A 21,777-nucleotide genomic window follows, 5' to 3' on the forward strand; every position below is an offset into this window, starting at 1 on the left:
AAGCTATCTAAGGCAATTGTACTTACTCAAACATTGATAAGGATACCAAAAAACAATAGATTAAATAAAAAAATGTTAATTTAAAAACGATATAAACGCCTTTTTTTGTCGAAAGACGCGCAGATACCTTGAACGAAATAAATTTCCGGCTCTCTTCCAATAGCGAGAAGAAGCACTGCCTAGGGGTCGCTGCACGTAACACCTTCCACGAAAAATCTCACAGCATTTAGGTACGCGTTGAGTTGGTCGACGAATTGCATCTCCGTACTTTTTTTCTTAAAAACTTTATTGCAAGACACCCGAAACAGGTTTCTGCTAGACAAAAATGCAGCTTCACAATGAGGAATCGACTGAAACCATTCAGAGTATTCCTTGTGTCTTCAATTTGCATAAACGATATGCGAAGATTTTTTGAGAGGAGAACTATCCATTGCTAATTCGGTTCTCCAATTAAGGCTAGACCAGCTGGCCCTTCTCATACCTTTTGCACCTTTTTGCCACCTAGAGATTTGTTAGCCATCTCGTCCTAGAAAAAGAATCTTTAAGAGGAAGTGCTTTAAGTTTCGAGTATAAGCTCTGATCGGAGTAATATGTATTTATGAGTGTGTATCTACTACCTCGATCCGAGGTTATATCAGCGGTATTCGAATCCGGACAAGTTTTAGCGAGCTGCTTGTCGGCATCTGCTCATTTGCTGTTCGGAGTTTAAGAGAGCATAAGCTATTATATTATCCCATGCGTTTACGTGAGAGAGCCCTGATCAGGATCTAAAAGTTGCGAAAACAGTTTTCCGGGTGCAATCTTCTAATGAGTTTTGACTTAAAGGGTTCGAAAATTTATAACTGCCAGTTGGACCATCCTCCGATAAACTCTGACGGCCGTTTTAAGGTGGCCGGCGCCTTTTCGTAGGTCCTATGTTTCTTATTCGCCGCTTTGCACCCCTATATTTTTGGAACGTTTAATTTGTTATCAGTTTAAAATTCTATTGGGCTGCATAAGAAAGTGTCCACCTAACAACATAGAAGACGTCTGTCTTGAAGTTGAACGCAATCATCATATCGGCTGGCATATCGGCAGCTACAGATGATTCCCCTAAGAAATTTATTGTGCTCTACACAACTAGCAAAAACATACATTAGAATTGTTTTTTGGAATGAGCCAATGGCCAATATATTATATATCTTGGTAAGTTGATTTTCCTCATACAGTATGGAAAAATCTGCCAAAAATCATCGAAGAATTCCGAAAAACCATCAATATCACGGCCTGATCAAAAATGTTTTAATTGAGAAAGCATACAATGAAAGAACCTCTCTGATAAAATGGGACTTGAATTTTTTCATCGAATAAATTTAAGCTGATATTAGGATCTCAAAAGAAGTAATAACTAGGAGCGCTTTGACAGCTTGAGGGCAAAAATGCGCTGTGGGCTTGTTTCCGGATTACGTTCTTATACTTGTTTGTTTGAATTTTGCCGCCTCCACAATATCTGTTGTACAGAAAAAAGCCAATTCTTCGAAACACTTGGCATATATTGAAAATAAAACACGGAATGCTAAACATGTGGTGAGCCTCGATTTAATTTGTTTTGAAAATACTCAAGTATTTCACATAATGTTCCGTACTACTTCTTAAACACTCCTGTATTTTTCCTTGTCATATTCTAGTTCGCTCGTTCGGCGGACAGACGACGACAACAACAACAACTCTAAAATTCCATATGTTCGATTGTACCGAGAAATGGGCCATATCTCACACCTTTTCATTCAAACTCCAGTCCGGCCTCGCTAAGCTGACACTTGTAGAAAACAACCTGATGAAAATATTTATCAGTGTCGTCCACTACTACGAAATCTACCAGTATGATTTTCTCTATTCTATTTTAGCGAACACATGGAGGGATCACGAATCATTTGTCATGCAGTTCCTCTTTTAACTTACAATATAATACTAATGACTTTCCTCACCGCCACGGTCAGCGCATCCGCCAATAACGATCCCTCCATAACATTGTTGTATGCTTCAGGATACGCCCAAACACTCGACAGGTCTGAACTAGAAGATTTCACTGTACTTAGAGATCCATTAATAAAAAAAGTTTGACGGAATTGATGAACTACGTATGAGTCGGCTGGGGGGGGAGGGGGGAGCGGATGGGAGAAGGGCAAATGCTGGGAAAGCTTCTGTTCAATAGGCGGTTTAATAAAGTAGAACTAGCCTATCTCGAATGGCCAGCTGACTGTGCAGGCTAGAAGCGTGACTCCGCTTCTATTTCCGTATGTTTATAGTCTATTTGTTTTGCTTAGTGATGGTTATAAATGAGGGCACATGTTGTAGCTTCACTGGCAGATGTTTACCGAGCATTTAGACTATTCGGAGAATGAATGAGCGACTTCTGAAAGTAAAGAACATGTTTCATTAAGGCAAGATTATTATTTCCATTATTAGTATAATAATTGTTATATATAAATAATTATATGTAGACGGTAAAAGTACCACGCCGGAAATCCAGCTGGAAGGAGCCGGAGGTAAATCTGCTTCCGTACGCAAAAAAAACCATAAACGGTCTAAATGAAGGACATTTTTTTTCTACCTGTGCGGAGCACCGGTACGCTTTTGACGCTTTTACTTTAACAACATACATATACGTACGTCAGATAGCAACAGAAGTTATACATGACTTGCATTTTTGAGAATAATATCGTACCCAAATATATTTCTTCTCTAATTTAGAAACTTGATATGTAATGGAATTTCGAAAAAATCTTATCTTGGCTACATCTCGAGGACGAATTTCCGGATTTTCGTCCCACTGCTTTTCTTGGTAGTGTGCTGAAGGAAACGACCGATTCCGGTGACGTCCAAGCGCCTCCAGCGAGTCAGACAACACCATTACGGATAGAAATGACAGCAAAAGGCCCAGGCAGGTCTACCCGCAATCGGCGATTCACCACCGTACGAGGCTTCTTGCTCTGTTTCTCTCTGCCGTTCTCTGTATTACCATGCTGGTAAAGGATTCGAAGGTGCGGGAAGGGGGGTGCAAAAATGCCGAGAATGTACCATTCTGGACAAAAAGCCAGACGACAGCATTTCGTTTAAATTATGACACCGTCCACTGTACAAGTTTCAATCTCACAGACCTTTAATGTTCGGCCATCGACGCGCACGTTCCCCAAGCCGCTGCTACCGTTACCAGCGTCACCGCCGTTCCCTCGATAAAGCACAAGACGCGACCAGCTGTCTGCTATCGAACTAAACTGGGATCCGCATCTGGCCAGTATTCTATCGTAGTCACATATGAAAAAAGTATTTACGGCTCAGGGTACGCCTCGCTTTCAACGTTACACTCTATAGTAGTGTGTCTCAACATAGGAAAAAGCGCTTTTGTTCTAAATTAACTTGTGTTGATTTGTCTACTTTTGTTTATATGTATGGGACCAGTTTGAGGGCCTGCGGAATGCGTAGGAAATGTATCTTTTACACATATCCAATGCCATAGCAGTCGTGAAGCTGGCAATCTTCGCCGCCAACGAAAGAATAATTATAGAAGAGAAAATTGGCGAACTCGCTGAAGTTAATGATATGCGTTGTTGATTGAAATTTAATTAATCATTGTCAAAAAAACAAGTCCACATGGCGACAGCGGCGTGTATAATAAATAGCACGAGCTTTTAATATTAAATCCGCTTAATAACAAGCACGCTCTTAATGGCAACAGGAACGGGCCTTTTGACATATTTGCATTTGTATGAAACTAACAAACCGTTTAGAAGTCTGTCAGGCCAAAGCCACTTCTCATATCCAGTCCAACCGAAATGTATTTGCAGGCACACTTATATAGCTTTACAGGCAATTGATACATTGATGGACCCGAAACGAATTTTTGCACTATGATGAAGACACGACTCTACGCTAAATTAAAATTAATATTCAATCTCATCCTTCGTCGACAGAAATTTCCGAGATTTATTTTCGGTTATATTGAATTGTGCGGGCTATTGCTATTGAAAGTTGGTACGGGAAAAAAAATAAGCCACGGTATTAAAGCAGAAACTGTACGTTAACATTTACCAGAACGTGGAGCGACCGCTAGTAGAAAACGCGTCGAAAAATACACAATGATTCATTCTAGTTTATAAGTACTTAGTAAGTGTGACAAAGCAATAATGCTTACGTCGCGCTTACCTATCGCGTTACGGGCCATGAGCTTTTAGACAACGTAGCCTGTTTCGTAGACGCATCATCCTGTAACCACAGGCCGTACGAGAAGGCCGTATAGCTCGAGAAGAAATTAGAATAAGGTCATCGCTATTGTTGTGGACACGTTATTGTATGCTACAATGGCTGACCATGAAGTAATCGGTGCGCATATCAAAATTGTGTGTGATATATGTGAAGCAAATATATAGAGAAGAGAGGTATAAACGATAATCAGAATAAGAGCTTAGATACGCGTATGTTGTAACTTCTTTCTTACATATGGCATAGTGCATTGCCATTCTATGATATTTACGTTCAGTATTACTAAGAAATGATGTAAATCTTTAATTGATCAAAGAACACCGAAGGTTTTACTGAAGTTTAAACAGATCTTTGCCTCTAGCGTTCCTTTTCTATCTGAGATGATTTTTTTTAGGAGAGTGGAACGTCACCTTTTGGAATTTCATAATAACATACCGATGAAGATTAAACGAGTTGACGCTTTTGTGCTCTTCTGGGATCTTCGAGTCTCTGCGTCGTTGCCATATGCAATTCGCGTTCGCTCTCGTCTCGAAGCATACCGCGACCTCCATTGAAGATCCAGCGCCTATATAAAAACCGTCCCTTGCAACTAACGTAAAGGGAAGCATCGGACCGCTGCTGAGGCCCATCCGCTACCCCTTCAAGTTTTGAAATGATGAACAATTCCACGTGGGGTAATATTACACTACCACCTCAGAAGCAACGACCGCTACCACAAAAACCACTATTACTATTTTCATATCTCGCAGCACCCCCTTTCCCACAGTGATACTCAACACCTTCTATCCCACCAAGCTCCGTCGAGCCTGTTTACTGAATGACAACCGCAAATGCGGTCTTATATTTCGTTCTGAAACTTTACCTTTTGTTTCGTTTAGTGGTTCCTTAGTGGCTAGAGAACAGCATACAGAAGCAAACAAAAGAAAGAAACTTCAGTTAGTTTCTTGACGCACGACCAAACAAGGTGGCCTAGGCCCTTTTCACCCAGGGGGACGCCCCCGACCAGTTGGTCAGGGCAGGTGAACCCAGGCAAGAACAACAATGGACCCTGTTTCAGTGCTATTACCATATGACTTTTCTGACTGGTGCCAGTGAGTCCAACATACCTTATAAAACACGGATGTTCTGGGTAGGCAGAACGGTTTTCCTTAGATTTCCAGTGGCGGCAAATGGCGTTTGTGAGCGATATAGGTCTAAACACTTTGGTGGCTCTTAGTTCTCTTCGTATGCTTTTCCTTGAACGCCGGAGTTCTTTGTAGATCAGGCGCGGGTTATAGGTTGGTCAAAGATACAACGGTGACATCTAAAATAGAAACTCTACTGGCTGCTTGCCTGTTCCTTACCGCTGCTGTTAGTATTTTCATTTGCTTTAATTTTCAATTGAAGCAAACGTCATCGAAATATACGAGCTTCTCAAGGCGGCATCATTTTGACGAAAATTCACAATTGTCTCGCAGTCCCTGCTACCGCCCACCAAAAAACAAAGTTTACTGCAATCAACAAAAAGGCAAGCAAATATTATTTTCTGTAGCACTTACGCCTTTATTTTATTCCTCTCTAATATCGACTTCTTTTGTATTCCTTTAAGTTTTCATAGTCTGCTCTGACGCTAGTAACTGTCTAGGTGACGTGGCAGAAACTGCTACCGCTCAAAGTCATCGCTATCGGTTTACTAGCAGTCAGTCAGCCCAAAGAAACAAAGTTTTCGAACTCAGACTACTTTAACTTCAGACTAAGCTACCTCTTGCAAGCAAACGAGACGGCCACTAGGACGTTTTGCACACGTCACATAGATGTGGTGGTTGCCGCACTCGAAAAAAAAAACTATGAAAACACTGACGTCCTGCAAAAACACATTTTTGATTTACCGTTTTTCTCTGCTTGCCATTACGCCAGTGTAGATTATTCATATTTCGCTACCGCTCTACACAGAGCCACTTAAGGTGCAAGTTTGGCCTTTTTTGTACGAGGTCGATGCCGACGACATAGTACTCCTTTCTATGTCATCAATAGCTGTTCGTGGTCGACGAGCTGCCATTCGTTTATTCGGCTTAGCGAGTTACTTTAGCCATGTGGATGAAGTCGACCGGGTTGGTGGACAAACGCGGCCGTGTACTTTCATCTGTCGTTAAGTCTGAAAAAGTCTCTTGATAGAAAAATGCTCCTGAGTGACAATTCGAACTTTGACAGAAAGAGACGGCGACGGCGATGACGACGACGTCATGTCGACAAAAACAAAGATGGCGAAAAGAGGGTAAAATGGCTTTGTCCGCTTGGAAGAGGGGTGTTTGTCATTTTTATAGGATGGAAAGTCGCAGACCCGTCAAGACTTTACTGATGGTGTCGACGGCAGCATATAGAAGAACTATGCCACAGGGGGGCTACAGAGATTGAGGGGTCACTCAATTTGCCGGACAACACCAGTTATAATATTAAACACCTTTGTACAGTGAACGGCGCTTTATTGTGGTTTTTTCGATAAAAGAAAATTTGCGGGAGTTACCATAGTGAAAGTACGAATACATCGAAGTATCATCCCCTAGCGACGAGTCACCGGAAATCATTGTACGGTAATGTAGTGCTCATTAGTGAAGGTAAAAATAAGTTGATTACTGTTATTATCGTGCAGCGTTAGCAGAAATCAGGCATTTTTATATACAACTAAAGCAGCCTAAATTACATTTGCTGGAAATAAAAGAAATCGACCTATTTTTAGTCAAGGATTAATATTATTAGCTATAATATGTCATGTTTTATGTAACCTATAACCATTAATGAACCTGCAGTGAGTAGCTCCATTAAGCGATACTGGGGCAAAATTTTCAGAGTAAAGTACATATCTAATGTATAATCAAAAAGAAATCGAAAACAAAGCTAGACTTCCCGTTTCAAACAAAGCAAACTTGTAGCTGTTCGAAAAAATCTTACACATGTATACATTCCTACGTATATTTGAGATAAGCTGATATTCTACGCCAGTAACTGCTGTAGCAATAGGTTCAGCTCTTTTTCTCTGTGTCTTTCTCTCCTTCTTTCGCGTTCGAAGCAGAAATTACTCTTAACCTATTGCAGGCTTCATCGTTCTTTAGAAAAGCTGAGCTATAATCGCGCGACATCACATACACAGACAACCAACGTGCATACACGTGAGTCAAAACGCTTTAGAGGTCTTACATAGTTGGGGGAGTGTATATAGCCAAAAAAGCTGCTTAAATATTAACCGCTGCATCATGTTTGACCTCACTGAAACGGAGGTTGGAAAAGGCAAATGGCCGTTTTCCAATGTCTGTAAAGCGACCGGCGAGCAAAGTGATATCTGTCATCGATACAACTCACTGTTCAACTAGATCATTTTCTTTCACTAAAATTGATGTATTTAGAGAAAGGGTTTATTAGACGTTGACAACTTGGGAGAGCTGAGAGCTTATTGCCTGCTGTGAGCTATATGTTTATACTTGGTCGCGTTCAGGATCATAGAACAGTCCCGCACGGATAACATAAATGAGTGACTATGAGCAAACATACTGTATACCCTGCATAATTTCGAAAATTTCTAGATATGAAGAACTTGCACAAAACCTACCTCTTTGTTTGTTATTCGCCTACTAAGTAAAGTTGAATTATCTACATTATTCGTTCTTGGGGTTACTGGAGCAAATCATGATAATCTAGAAATTGTTCTATATTGCCTCCTTAATGACAGACGAGTCGAACCGCCATCTTAAACTCGCATCACTGTATACAAGCAAGAAGAAGCGTTTGATATAAACAAATTACCTCAAATTGATAATTAGTAATCGACATGAACATCTTATTTAAAACACCTTATTTCTTTCTACATTTTCTTTATAGTACTCTTGTCTTTTCGTTCTACTTCGATCTTGTTAAATACATTTTCGTCGTTTATTATCGTTACAAAAAAGGACGTTTTGATAACGATAACCATTGGTGTCAAATTAAGTTTTTGGGTTGAGTCGACAAAAACTATAAGTATCTTCTGTCATGAAATAGTTCGTAGATAGCTCAGATGAAGAGCAAGCAAATGTTACATTTCTTCATATATTACTCATACGAGTGAAACAACCTCCCACTCCACAAATATCTCAAAGTTGCCCCAACTCGGCCAAATGGTGTTCACCGAATTGGAACCCCTTAGCCTCAGATGGCAAACGAGTGGAAGGCATTGTCCGAGCCGTTTAAACCGGCGGATTTAAATACGTTCTTCTAATTCGTACAAAATGTAAAAAAAATACTCCACATACAACTATATAGTGCTTCTTGGAGGTGGCGAGCATACGGCTGGCAGCACAATATCGCGCCTCTAAAGGTTTTCTGGGTTAGATCAATGGACGAGCTGGATCAGTAATCGAGCCTCTCGCATAGGTGACGCATTCATAAGAGACACATGAACGACAATACAAACATATATATATATACATTTGGATTTTAACTGTTCAAATTTTTTAATCCGACTGTCTCTTGCTTCTGGCCGTGCTCCTGGTGACCCCTTTTACGGGGCTCAGCTCGACAACTTCATTTCAGGGCGATAACAGCGTACCCTATGATAATTTTCACGCCTCATCATATATAGACACACTAGACTAATAGACTTCTTAAGGCGTCGTTTGTCGGTCCGTTTCATATGTTTATTTCCGTTACGAGTCAAAAGCAGAGCAACGGCCAGCAGATCTGAGTCGCGTCCCTTTACGTGAGATTGGTGTACGTATGTAACAATAATGTGGCAATATATTCAACACAGCTTGGAAACAGCGCAATGTAACAATGTCACAAGATAACGACAGCGTTCGTGCCCGACGCTAGAATATAGTCTTTCTTTTTTTGCTACAGGCCTGATTTGCTTGGAACGGGCCAGAAAACAGGAAAATGCAGTTTTTTAAGGAATTACGAACAAAATGAAGACATTTTACATGTGTTTCTAGTAAAAACTATGAATGTGCATTCTGGATGAGAGTAAATCTCTTTATATCTAGGTCATCCTAGCTAATTCACTAATAACTTCGATAGAATTCGAAGAACTGAAAACCCCTATATCTCCCTATCTTACAAGCGGTATACGTTCCAAACCTCAAGACTTTGTTTTCGGTTATTTATCAAGTTGTCTTATATGTTAAAGTAGCGATAGTAAATCGCTACTGATTTTTTTGTGTTTCATGCGACGGCTATAGCACGCATCGAAACTTAACAGAACATTGGACAAACATATTTAGAGACTCATTTCTTTTCAATTACCCCTGGATCGTTCAGTAGTGCGTGCTCGTCCAGTCTACGACCGTATTTGCCCCGGCTGCCGCAGATATGTCAACATATTAAAGCGCACAATATCATTTTACATGTACATCCATATCGATGTGTATGAATGTCTATGTGTGTGGCTGTCAGCCATCTTTTGCATGAGCTATATTTGAATATACAAATTCTGTTCCAGTTAAAACTTCTCGTTTTTTTCGTTTTGGTAAGCAAATTGAAGTTTTCCAACATGGAAGCATTAGGAAATCCTCGCTGGCTTGACAGTCCCTGAAATTAGCACATCATTCACAAGGGGCCTTGCACGTAATCACGGGGCGCATAAGTGAGGTCTCGAGTCTTACACGAATCATTCGGGAAGCGTATGTATATGACAACGATTTATACCTATATATTACGCTGCCTGAACAAGCCTCTTGTTACAAACCTTTTAAGTGCCACCATTATCACCATTGTCTATACATATGTATTTTTAATGATCTTCAACAAATATCGTGTATAACTGTTCTACATCGTGACCATTTTAATCTGCCCTTCTTGTGTTATCCTTGTGATACATGGCACTGACATGACCAACGCTTGTTCTTGCAAAAACGGTTGGCCTTCAGCAACGAAACGAAGTGTATTTGCGCAATTTACTTCTACTTGTAAAAACTAGTAAGGGTACCTAACAAAGTACATGCTACACAAACCATGTGAATAAGGGAAAATACGTGTAGTTTGAGATGTTATAGACCAGCCTAAGTTCTAGTAAACATTTTTATGTGTAGAGCTCTCCTGTTGCGTCCTCTGACCGATCCATATCGTTCTCTATGATAAGATCCGAAAGTGATCTGACCGTCTTGAAACGATCTCATTATTATAGAGCAGTATTGGCATTTTAATATGGCGTAATCTGTTGGCCGAGTTACTTTCAGTAGTTATACATCTTCGCGGCTAGAAAACTCACAGGCGCCCAGCAACGTACTCGCTTGTAAGAAGACAAATACAGAAAATGGTATTTTTTCAGAGAAGCACCGCGTACATCCGCACGGCCATGCTGAACTATCACGCCACAAAAAATATAAAATCATTAAATCGAAAGGTAAATAGTATCCTCCACTGTACAATTCTAGTGTGCGAAAACAATCACCAGGCGTACATGATGAGTAGAATCCGCCAAAAGCAATACTGGATCATCGAGTGAAAACAAATGCGCCTGACCGACGAAAACCTATCCAACTCTAACGCTGGCACAATTAGAGATGCTGTCGGGGTGTTCATCGTAGGTTTCACAGACTTTATGGTAGACTTCCTAGTTACTGTTAACATGCGACGCTAGTACCGTTCATTTAATTGTTGATTTTTTTGTGCGCGTTTTAATCGGAACACTCTCAGCAGCTTTAAGCGTACGAAGATGAGAAGTTTCATTCGAAATAAGGGCGTCAAAGCTAATGACTAACTATCATACAGCACGATAAGGGTTACGTTCCTTGCAGAGCCTAGATTAGGTAAGGTGTCGAATATGTTAGGCTGACAAATTTAGCTCTTTGTACTCTAACGACAGACAGGTGAGATTTCGTGTTTCGTGTTTACTAAAGGGCAAAGGGGTAAGGGTAAGATGCGGCACTCGCTACATCAGAAGTACCTCGTCGCATTCACTTTACCATATGTACACTTTCTGATCGTTCTACGATGCAATCGAAATCTAGTCACTTTGCTTCCCAGTAAACTGGCTGTAAAAAGTTCACGGGATGCTCCTTACAAAAACAAGTCATTGAGAAGTTTATACGTCTCATTCTAGTACGATTCAATAATATGAAGCTTATAATGACGATTTCAATATGATCAAGATCAATCTCTAAACATAAGGATAAATATTAGACTTTTCCTGTTAGATTTGCTCGATAACAGGATATGATTCGCGCTCACCAATATAATGGACTTGTCAACTCAGCTTGTCGCCTATGAACTTTCATCTTCAAAAAATATTACTACTTCTGCTACAATTCCACATCTAAATATTGAAATAATATAAACTTAGCTGATTCTTACAATGTCAATGTTTTCATCAGTATCGTAATATAACAGTAATCAGATGTGTATTACATTTTCCACAGTAGATGTGTTTTAATAAAAAAGTATGGTAAAACCATAGGAAATTTACCCGTTACAATCAGTTACAGAATAGTTAAATATCAGAATTATCTGAAATAAAGACTGTTTTTCTAACAACAGTGGTTCTTATTAAATTGTATTAGTTTAGGCAGAAAACCAAAAAAATTGCTTGGCCTGTTGTCCGCGAAGAGCTTCATTGCAAGCACAATTTGAGGTCACAAGGACATGAAAAAAGTTGCATGTTTCTTACGAATACTTCGTCAATGATCGACAACAGACTTTTTTGGAAAATTTATGTCACCTGGTAAGCACTTCATTAAAACAAAATATCTAGCAAAAGCGCCACAATCTCGCGATACACAAATGTTCTCGGGAGACATAACCCGCATAAGGCTACTAAAGGTTCGCCTTTTATACACTGAGGTCAAGGACGATGCTATGATCATTTGGCTGATCAGACTGTTTGAACTGCCTTACGGATTTCTCGCAAAAGTAGCAGAAGCAACTACAGAAAACAGGGAACAAGGGAGCGGTGCATGATATCTCCCAGTCATTCATTCGTATAGATGGTAGTTGTCATCGCAACATTAAGCACCCCAATGTCAATTAATCTTGCTCAATGTTCTGCGTCCCTAGAAGAGTTCCTTATGTTTTCTTTTTATTTTGGCTTCGGAAAAATATATTCTACAATAGCAGTTGTATATCTACAGCAAACAACAGCAAAAAGTTGTCCAACGAAAATCAAGCGTTGTTTATGTTCCAGACTAGGTTCATTTTGTCAAAAATTAATTAGCAACGACGTCGCTACCTTTCAAAAGTCAGTGGCCACAAGCGGATCCTTGGCATTTCCTTTGTGTACGTTAGGCCCGAACTTCAGCGACATCTAGATCGAGCGAACCCAAAATTGCCGACCTTACGCTCAGCACCATACCCTTATTTCCACTGAACACGGAACACCCTAACTGGGAAATACGCTCTTGTCGTATTTGGCTATACTATTCGTCATGCAACAGGGAAAGCCTTTTTTGTATCTCCCTTTTTCTTTTAAACGCGCGTACATTTAAATTTTTTAGGGCGGTCCATTGCTCTTTTCTTTAACCTCCCTCCCGGGTGTTTTCTGTTGTGCGACTATTTGAAATCGTCGCGATTATTCCCAGAGGAGAAATTTCTCGATGGTGGCCAGCCAGTGCAATTGAGTACAGCGCCGGTCTTTTGACGGCTAAAACCGTTCTTACGTAAACGGGGTCTCGTATATCAAAGTGAATATTTGTACACATGTTAAGAGGTATGGAGCCATTATACGATCGTACATACATCGTCATAGCGCTAAGCAAGCGTTAGGTAGTGGCATGCGTAAGCGGTTGCCTCGTTTTACTTCACTCAAAGGCCCTGAGGGCCCCTAACTTGACTTAATAGCTAAACGTGGTGGCCTAGGTTCGAATCCAAGCATGAGCCAGCGGCCAATGCCTGACACCAGTACGGAACGTAAAGTAACTTTTTCAGAGAACATAATTAAGAGCTGAGGCACACAAACACGATTTTTCTTTTTAGAAAAATAGTCAAGCTATTGTCAACCGAAAACTCAGTTTAATATATAAGCTTGAATTAAGATATTCGAGTTCACCATAGATAGGTATATTGTATATGATGATGAACACGGCCCCAGGGAATTCATCAGCAAACATTCTTTTTTAAGAGTCATTATTTCATATTAAATTGGCGTCTATTAAAATTTTTCAACTTATACACTATTCTGTGTTGTTTCTGATACAACTTTCCAATACATTTATAATATACTGCCTTAGTTAAACATCCGTTTTGCACTAGGCCTTGAGGCTAGCCCACGTACATTACGGAAACTAACGAGCTGAATCGGCACAGTTTGTGTTGTTTATATACATCCCTTTGGGGAACATGCGGCAATCTTCGGCCCTAGCAAATAGTTATTAGTCGCTTTGCCTATGCAATGGCAAATAGGATTGATGGAAAAAAAAATCCAGATATGTCGAGCAAGACCCAAACCAATATACTTCATATCAGGTTTGACACTCTGCCATGTAAGTTCTTCGTGGATCCCGGCGAAAAAATTAAGTGATTTCAGTTACGCCGTGGGCCCTTTCCTGGATGAATCCCGTATCAATGCATCATAGGTTGGATTTGAAATCATTAAGAATACGAGGAGGAATACGAGGAGAATACGAGAGAAAACTAATAACCGGCCACGGTTAAAACAAACGTTTAGAGGGCAAACACGTTCCTATTACGTTATCCTTTAAACTAAATTATACCTTGTAATAGCGCAGTGGGTGATACGATGGTCTAAGTTCGAATACGGGCATATATGCACACTTTGATTTGAGCTGGGAGCCAGCCGTCTGAAGTACTGCGTACTATCTAAACATCGGATATAAAATACTTCAACACTAATACATTATAAATAAGTAGTGTCTACAAATAAGACATCCAATACACGGCTGCTGTTTAACCACTTTTTCGTGTGAGAACTGGTGTTGAAAATGCTTCACGGACATATACCATCGATATCTGCGAATCGAATTATAGTCGGCTTCTTTCTTTTCGAATTATATGGGATGCAATAGACGTTCAGATGATAAATGGTACAAAACAAACAAGTAGAAATAAAGATCTTATGTTTTTTAACATAGTCTTCAGAGCCCTTACCGTCAATGAAGGGTCGTAGAAATGCTTCCCGTGGTACGTGTAGAAACGTACGCATTTGAGTTTCTAGACATATTGTGCTGTGAAAACCCATCACAATCAATAAGCCATGATTATTATCATAATCAGTAACCTTATTAACGTCATACGTTGTAAAATGCAGTGTAATGTCTAGCCGATGTCGAAATTCGCCCAACCCTACAGTCCCACGCTCCAGTACAGGCGTTTCTACACCAGTTAAGCATCATGCTACGCTTCCGTTTTTCCGTTGGAGGTAGAGCTTCCAAAAGAGGATCCTCAGATGAATGAACTCACTCGCGCACTTCGGGCATTGGTTCCAGGCCCGTTGTCGGTTCCTGTCCTATGGAGCAGGTACACTGTATTACAATGACCTACTGCCATACTTTTGATGACCACACTCGGTTCAGCGTCGTCCTTCCTTGTGGTCCTGACAGCAACGGCTAAAATGCCAGCGGTATCCGCAGCATGTAACGAGATCTTCCTGCATTTCTAAGTAGCCACTTCTTCAGGGTAATAGTCTCTTTCTCCTGTTAGTCGCATGCTTCGTGACATACGATCACAGCATATAAAAGAAAGGGATCCGAACTAGGCTCGATAGAGTCTGTCGTAGGCAAGGCGTTGAGAACACAGCTGCTCGATAACCTGTTCCTTGCGCCTTGGCGGCAGCTACGTAACGTTATTTCTTCGCTCGGGTAACACACCATGTCATGGTCAGAGTCATCTATGAGCCGTCTGATGGACAAGTATCATTCTTTTATAACTCAGGCAGGCCTCATGACGGAATCACGAACCGTTTCAGTCAATGTTTTTGCAGTGGTGTTACAGCCTGTAGCCCTTCAATTGACCTAGCTGCGTTCATTGATTTGTGGTTGTGTTATAGTCATCCCACCGTAGTAGTAAATTTAAACTTAAAAAAATCCCATAGTAAATTTACATGAGTTAGTACGTTCGGATTTACATCTACTTTTTTGTTGTGTGTGGCAACAACAAGTCTATTATGCTATATAGCTTATATAGCGCTAGTATGATGGTTTGGATGACATAATAATTTGTGAAAATGGCGCTTTTTGAACAAAATCCCAATATCTCTCGTCGTACAGAAATTCTATTTTGGTTCGCTTTCATCTACTAAATTTACTATGTTTTCTATACGCCGATGCATCAGTTTTTCTGTGAGTTCTGAGTTTACCTAAAGAATAGTGTACAGATAAATATATGTGTGAGAAATCAGGTAGCATTACCTAGGGCAGAATATCTTCAATAGGATTATTTATTCGAACTCTAAGATTGAACGTTCAGTGAGGTATGTTCTTGATCGTTTTTAAACCTATTAATTCTTTTAATTTTTATTAAAATTGAGAAACTCTCGAATCACTGCCGACCAGAAACCCCTCATGCAACGAATTTTTTGTTTAATAAAGGCGTTCGTAAATAACCGTTGCGAAATGCTTTGTAGTGGTAATAGAAGTTGTACGCAGACCAGATATATTATGTGTTCCGAAATATAACAAAGCTATATTAATCTGTATCGAGCTATGTTTATCTGTGTACGCCGGCACTAACTCAATAAATATTATAACAAAAATACAAAGGAGTAACTTCAACTTGAATTCTGTACGAATTTCTATCGGCGAGCTCTGTACATCACCTATTTTCCACATTGTTTAAAAGTACTCGGTAAAGGTCTACTACTGACGCTAGCAGACTAAAAAGTCTGCTCGACCCGACGCGCTGGGCTTTAACGCTGATTCAGCCATTCGATCTGAACAGTCAGCGCATCAAGGGTGGTTTGTCAGCTCAGTCGCCTAAACCTGCCATATGTAAAATAACTATTAAACAATTAGTTATAAAAGAAATACTCGTCTATTCAGTCAGAGCTCGGTTTAGACAAACGTATCTAAACCTTCGGATTTATCAACGTCAATTACGAATATGGTTGAAAACATCCGCACTTGCACCGGCGCACACGTACGCACACAGCGTTCCACTGTGGTAAGACTCTGGCCGCAGATTGATTTGTTGGCTGTTTTTCTCGTCGAGGCTGTCATATTTCTCCGCGTCATTATTGTATCCGCTAAACAGAGCCCATATATCGATATGAGATACCAATAATGTAGTGTCCTTTTTGCACGTGAGACGTATCGTGTTGCAGCCCTCACGGACGGCCAGGTTTTAATGATGGCGATAGGCCAGTGAACTGTCTGACCGATTTTTCTTGGCGGTTAGGCCCCTCTAAGGTCAAGTCCAAAATCGTAACACTTGAACCGCACGCGAGTAGACTCCAGCGCTCATCAACAACAGAACTAGGTTGAATGACGTCGACGGTGGCGGCAATGCTGATTAGATGGCGGAGATGCGACGCCCAAATTATTCTTGGAGTTGCTGTTAGAAGGTATAAGAAGTTAATGTGGCAAGAAGCAGGGTTTTGTAAATGTGTCTAAACTTAGTAATTGTAACATGATTGTAATAGATGGCCGTTTTGTAAAGCGACACTTTGCGGCCTCACGAATTCTTGATAGCTTTTAGCGTTACCTGGCGTCTATTATAGCAGATTTCTAAAAGTGTATTCTCGCAAGGTGAATAAAATATTGATTTTTTAGAAACGCTGAATTTGCCAACTGTAAAGCTAACGGCGTTAGGAATCTTTGTTTCGTCGCCAGGTTTTTTGCTATACTCCGAAAGATTGTCTTCCTCTCAGGGTTGACTGTTCTATTTGGCCATTTTTCGTGGTCAGTCGTTTTTGAAAACCTTGTGGCGCCAATACTTCCACTGAAAACTGAAAAGGTCCACTGGCAAGGAAATCAATTTATTTATCGTTTACCTAAAAATATATGGTATTCCAGAATTTAAGCTAGCGAGCCTTTCCTGGTTCTCTTTCCTGCCTAAGTCCATTTAGCCATCTAAACTCCGCAGGCGCAAATAGCGGCGAACAATCGTCATCTAACGCTCCTTGACTGAAGCCCTTGTTTGGAGAACGGTACGTTCCGATATGGAAACTAGTCTTTGCATAGCCCTAAGAACGAACGAGCGCTTCCGGAAATTGTATCTATAAATTTAAAATTCTCCACATTTTTCTACGAGAATGAACTAAACAAGTTCCAATAAATAATTAGTTGTTAGTGGAAGAACCGAAGAGATGCGGATGCTGTTCTCGGGCTGTGGGGATATCGGACAAGTGTGCTTTAATAATGGCAGGTCCGTAGTTGTTGGACAACGTTTGGATTCGAATACGAGGTTCTTTTCCACACCAAGAAAATGCATCCTCACATTGCACCGAAGCGAATGTGCATCATTATCAATGCACTCTCGGACTTCATTGACAATCAAACGATAAAAGCCACCTCGCCTTCACCTCAATACTAACATTGAACCCTAATAGCCTATATATATAAGCTTATATTTCGATCAAGTGTTAAAGCCTGGAGGCCTTACACTACCAGATGGTAATACATAATAGCCTTAATAATACATAATAGCCATAATAGCATGCTGCGATATTTCGTACTGCATTCTTGTCAGTCTTAATGAAATTCATTAAAAGATGTGATGAATGCTTGTTATGCGCCCATCTGTATTTTGTGGGTTGCTTCTAATATTGTTTTCCGTTGGATTATGGGTCGACCTACAATTAAACCCATAATCCTTCATTGATTCAGTTCTGTGTCACTTGGGGTTCCCCTTAATTTTCGCATTGTCAACACTGTTTACGGGCAACGAGTGTCACAGTTTAATCAGGTCCTCATCGATAGGAACAACAGATTTTATTTAAGTACACGATAACTTTGTTGCTGTTGGTTCATAAATACCCTCAAAATAGATACCATTCAGGTTTTAATGGATCAGTCGCTCGAAAAGACCTAAGGAGGTATTTTCTGTCCTTCACACTGTAAGCAAGCATGAAGGCCTATTTGCTGCCATTGGTCACATCCACTTAAGGATTCCAAGCTAACCGGTTCAGTTGTAGCCATTGCTTCTGATGCGTGCGTCTGCGAAGTTCTAGGGTTGTCTCTATTATGAATGGGCGGACGTCTTACTCTAAGTAGTGAGTTTGCATGTTATTTGATGGTTTTCGCTGGTACCCAAAAACGAGCTTGCGCCGCCTCCAACAATCGTCTTGGTAACTAAAGGGTTTTTTAGACGTCGAAGAACGCTTTAGTCCAGTTCCATAGCGCCGATTCGTTGGTCGCCCTGGTCTTCTACCACCGAAAAGGGCACTGCACGTTTTTCAACGTCATAAAGTAAATCGGTACCATTTTTGTGTTTCGTACCCTGCACCTCCTCAAAAGGAGAAGTATCAACATGCAATGCTAGCTTAGCTAAGTCTTTGTTCGGACAGAATTAGGTCTGTCGAGCGCTGCGCTACGCCGTACACACACACAAACAGCGTTTGTTATAGTCTCAACTATTTAAATCACCCGTTTTTATTAGTGAAAAAGACTGAGCGTTGGTACATCATGAACAGACATGAATTATTCTACTGGTCAACTGCTAAAAGCTATTTCAGTCTTTGTGGCAAATCTTACATTGGCATACCCCAGTATTGCTACCAGCTCATCGATAACTAAGCCTTCATAGACGCACATAAATGCCACTACCTCTCGGCTTCCGAACATGCCATCCTCATAGAGAGTTAGCGTCAGGGTGTTTGGTATCCAGCCAGAAGGCAGATCGGAGCATTGAAAGGGTCGGATATTATGCAGTTATTATTTGGAAATAGGTAAAAGGAGAATACGCCGGTTAACAATATATCAGAAAGGACGCATAGCAGATTCCGCAACCATAACATAATACTAGCTTAGGATGCTAAGGTAAATCTGAGACGTAAACGTACCTTTGTTATGTTCGTATCATAATACGGGTAGAATAAAGATACTTCCTGCAGCGTCCGTCGCGCAGCTGTACGTACACGTTCACTTCCATTTGGCTTGAGGATTTAACCAAATGTCAATTAATATACTGATTTAGAATCACCACTGGCTATTTCATAGTATTCTGAGAAAAGTATGTAATACATTTTTTAATTCTGTGTCTACACACTGACGCTCAGTGGATGCAATTATCACCGACTTTTCTTTTTTATCATAAGGTATATTAACAAACGAAGCTCAATCGACGAACAAGCATAACTAATGTATTATCACAATCAAATTACTTCCATTTTCGCGCGCAGTCATTTAGAGTGGATAGATGCATCGTTCGATGCAACTGATGGCGACTATGCACACCATAGCGCAACGCTCTGCCCTCAGATCGGCAAAGTGAAGTTGGCTAAACTTTACGAAGGACAGCCCTGGCGATTTTTCAGGATGACTTATTGGTTTTGTCGATGGCAGTCTAACTTTTTCGTACCTACAAACAAACGGTACGGAGGGCAAAGTATTTTTTATTTTGCTTACTCTACACGGCCCAGTTTGCTCTTCCGGCTTTTCGACCTTCCACTCTTTTTGTACACAGGTCACTTCCTGTCGCTAGCCCCCAGAAATGAGATTTATAAGAATTCACCCATTCATCTAGACAAACATTTTTGCCTCCCAATGAATATCAGTTCGAGCTGCGCAGCTATGACCCGCTACTAAACAATTGAACCTATCAAAATGGCCGGCAAAATCAAGTAGAAGAAGCAAATACAGACTCAGACTAATATTCTCATGTCACTTACGGTTATTACAATACTGGCGCAGGTTTTTATCCGTGCAGGCGGGGTGATAGATGAATAGCTACGGGATTATTAGGCAAAGGCAATAGCACACGCTGATGTTCAACGAAAACTCGGAGAGTTTATGGCAGCGTTCTTCCTTCAATATCACTCAGAGACATCTGATGAATCTAAATGTTATTCCTAATGTTCTGAAAAGCTTTGCTGAAGCGTAACAATTATTTGCTTTTTCATGCTAACGATGAAGTTATGATGATGAATTGTAGTTGGAAAATGACCGCAGAGCTACCTTGAGGATTATGACTACCATGCAGCTAACAGACTAGGAAACGTCGTGGATGACGGAAGGGAAAAGCAACGCTCGTTTGTTGATTTTGTCGTTGGGTATTTTCTTTTGAAGCATTTGACGCCGAGGTGTGTAGTCGATGATAATTGGCACATAAGAGAAATGTGAAGGTCACGTACTTCAGCGATTATGAAGCGGTGCGTGTCTGTTATCCGGAAGTGTTTTCGTAAACCCTGAGTTTGGCGGTGGCGCTATGCGAACAGATATGGTAAAACCAAATGTTTTGAGAACATGACTTTCTCAACTCTTTTCGACTTTTCCCTATTGTGAAAACACACAGTCATGTAATGCGAGCTGGAAAGGGAATAGAAACTAGAGACAAATTGAATTAGTTTCGTAACCGCTAATCTGCCATAAATGGAGAAAATTATAGGTAAATGAAAGGATATATGCATAGCTACGAAGTCGTAGATAGAACCCCGTCCAGCTAAACCCAGACTTGCCTGTCTGGCTTTAGCTGGACGAGGTTCGCAAGTGTAAATATTTGATTGCAAGATATGTCGTGTGATTAATAAACAGGAAAATGTGTCACTTAATGTGTTATTTTGTGTGATGCGGTCATTACTGAGAATTTATCATTAAATGCATTGAAGTATTTACGCTGTGCAATCACAAATATTCGTACGCGCTGCCCGGGATTTGAGGCCGAACATTTCTATGTGAATGAAAAGTGCAAGAGTAAACTGCCACAGGCAGGTAACCGAGTAACTTGAAATGAACTTAGCATATAAAAATGGTTTCGGTCTTTGTATCGAGGAACAATTGGATTTATTCATAATAAAATTGCCAAATTTAATCTTGAATTGCCTATTGACTCTTCAAGAAAAGGTATAATCATCTTTGTATGTACATGACCGATTCTACATGCAGTATTAATAAACGTTAGATCTCTATACGTTCGTATCGTACAACAAAAGTATATAAACAAATCATATCATAATTTTTTTTATTTCAAATGATTTTATTTTCTCAGTAATTTTCCATATATATATATATATATATATATATATATATATATATGGGAAATTATAATTATTATATATATACATATAATGCGTAATATAAGATGTATATATATACATTAAGATGACAACCCTGCGATGCAAAAACGGCGTAATATATATTTTAAATAGGCAACGAAGTGGTATAATATATATATAATATAACATATTCATATGATGAACTGCTGTGTAGATCTACAAAACAATTATTTCGGTTTTGAATTCTCTAAGATTGCAACGCCAATTATGGAGATCGTTCACCGTTAGTCACGCAATGTTACGCTTTTATGGGCATGACAAAAATGGTGATAAAATTCTTAGTCTATCCGTAATGCGTAGATGTCTGAGCACTAATAACTTCTGCACTTACAAGAACACTGCATTTTGATGATTCAAGGGAAGAGCAGCTACGAATCGCTTGATCACCCGCGCCAATTTGTGTTTGTGTACATTATTTGCGGGCATGCGTC

General features: G+C 40.2%; 2 long non-coding RNA genes across 2 annotated transcripts; both read right to left on the reverse strand.

The window, feature by feature from the left end:
* Window positions 1-1,571: 1,571 nt before the first annotated feature.
* Window positions 1,572-6,422, reverse strand: LOC147755873 (uncharacterized). The gene is made up of 5 exons (XR_015326560.1): window positions 6,111-6,422; window positions 5,349-5,732; window positions 5,105-5,134; window positions 4,186-4,807; window positions 1,572-2,395 (listed from the first exon to the last, which is right to left on the reverse strand). It is a non-coding gene; the product is annotated as an uncharacterized LOC147755873 (long non-coding RNA).
* Window positions 6,423-16,170: 9,748 nt separating this feature from the next.
* Window positions 16,171-21,776, reverse strand: LOC111249653 (uncharacterized). Its single transcript, XR_002673023.2, has 4 exons — window positions 21,678-21,776; window positions 19,964-20,121; window positions 19,136-19,653; window positions 16,171-16,686 (listed from the first exon to the last, which is right to left on the reverse strand). It is a non-coding gene; the product is annotated as an uncharacterized LOC111249653 (long non-coding RNA).
* Window position 21,777: the final 1 nt, after the last annotated feature.

This window comes from Varroa destructor, unplaced genomic scaffold, assembly GCF_002443255.2.
Source record: "Varroa destructor unplaced genomic scaffold, Vdes_3.0 BEIS01000004.1, whole genome shotgun sequence".
In the NCBI taxonomy this organism is placed as follows: domain Eukaryota; kingdom Metazoa; phylum Arthropoda; class Arachnida; order Mesostigmata; family Varroidae; genus Varroa; species Varroa destructor.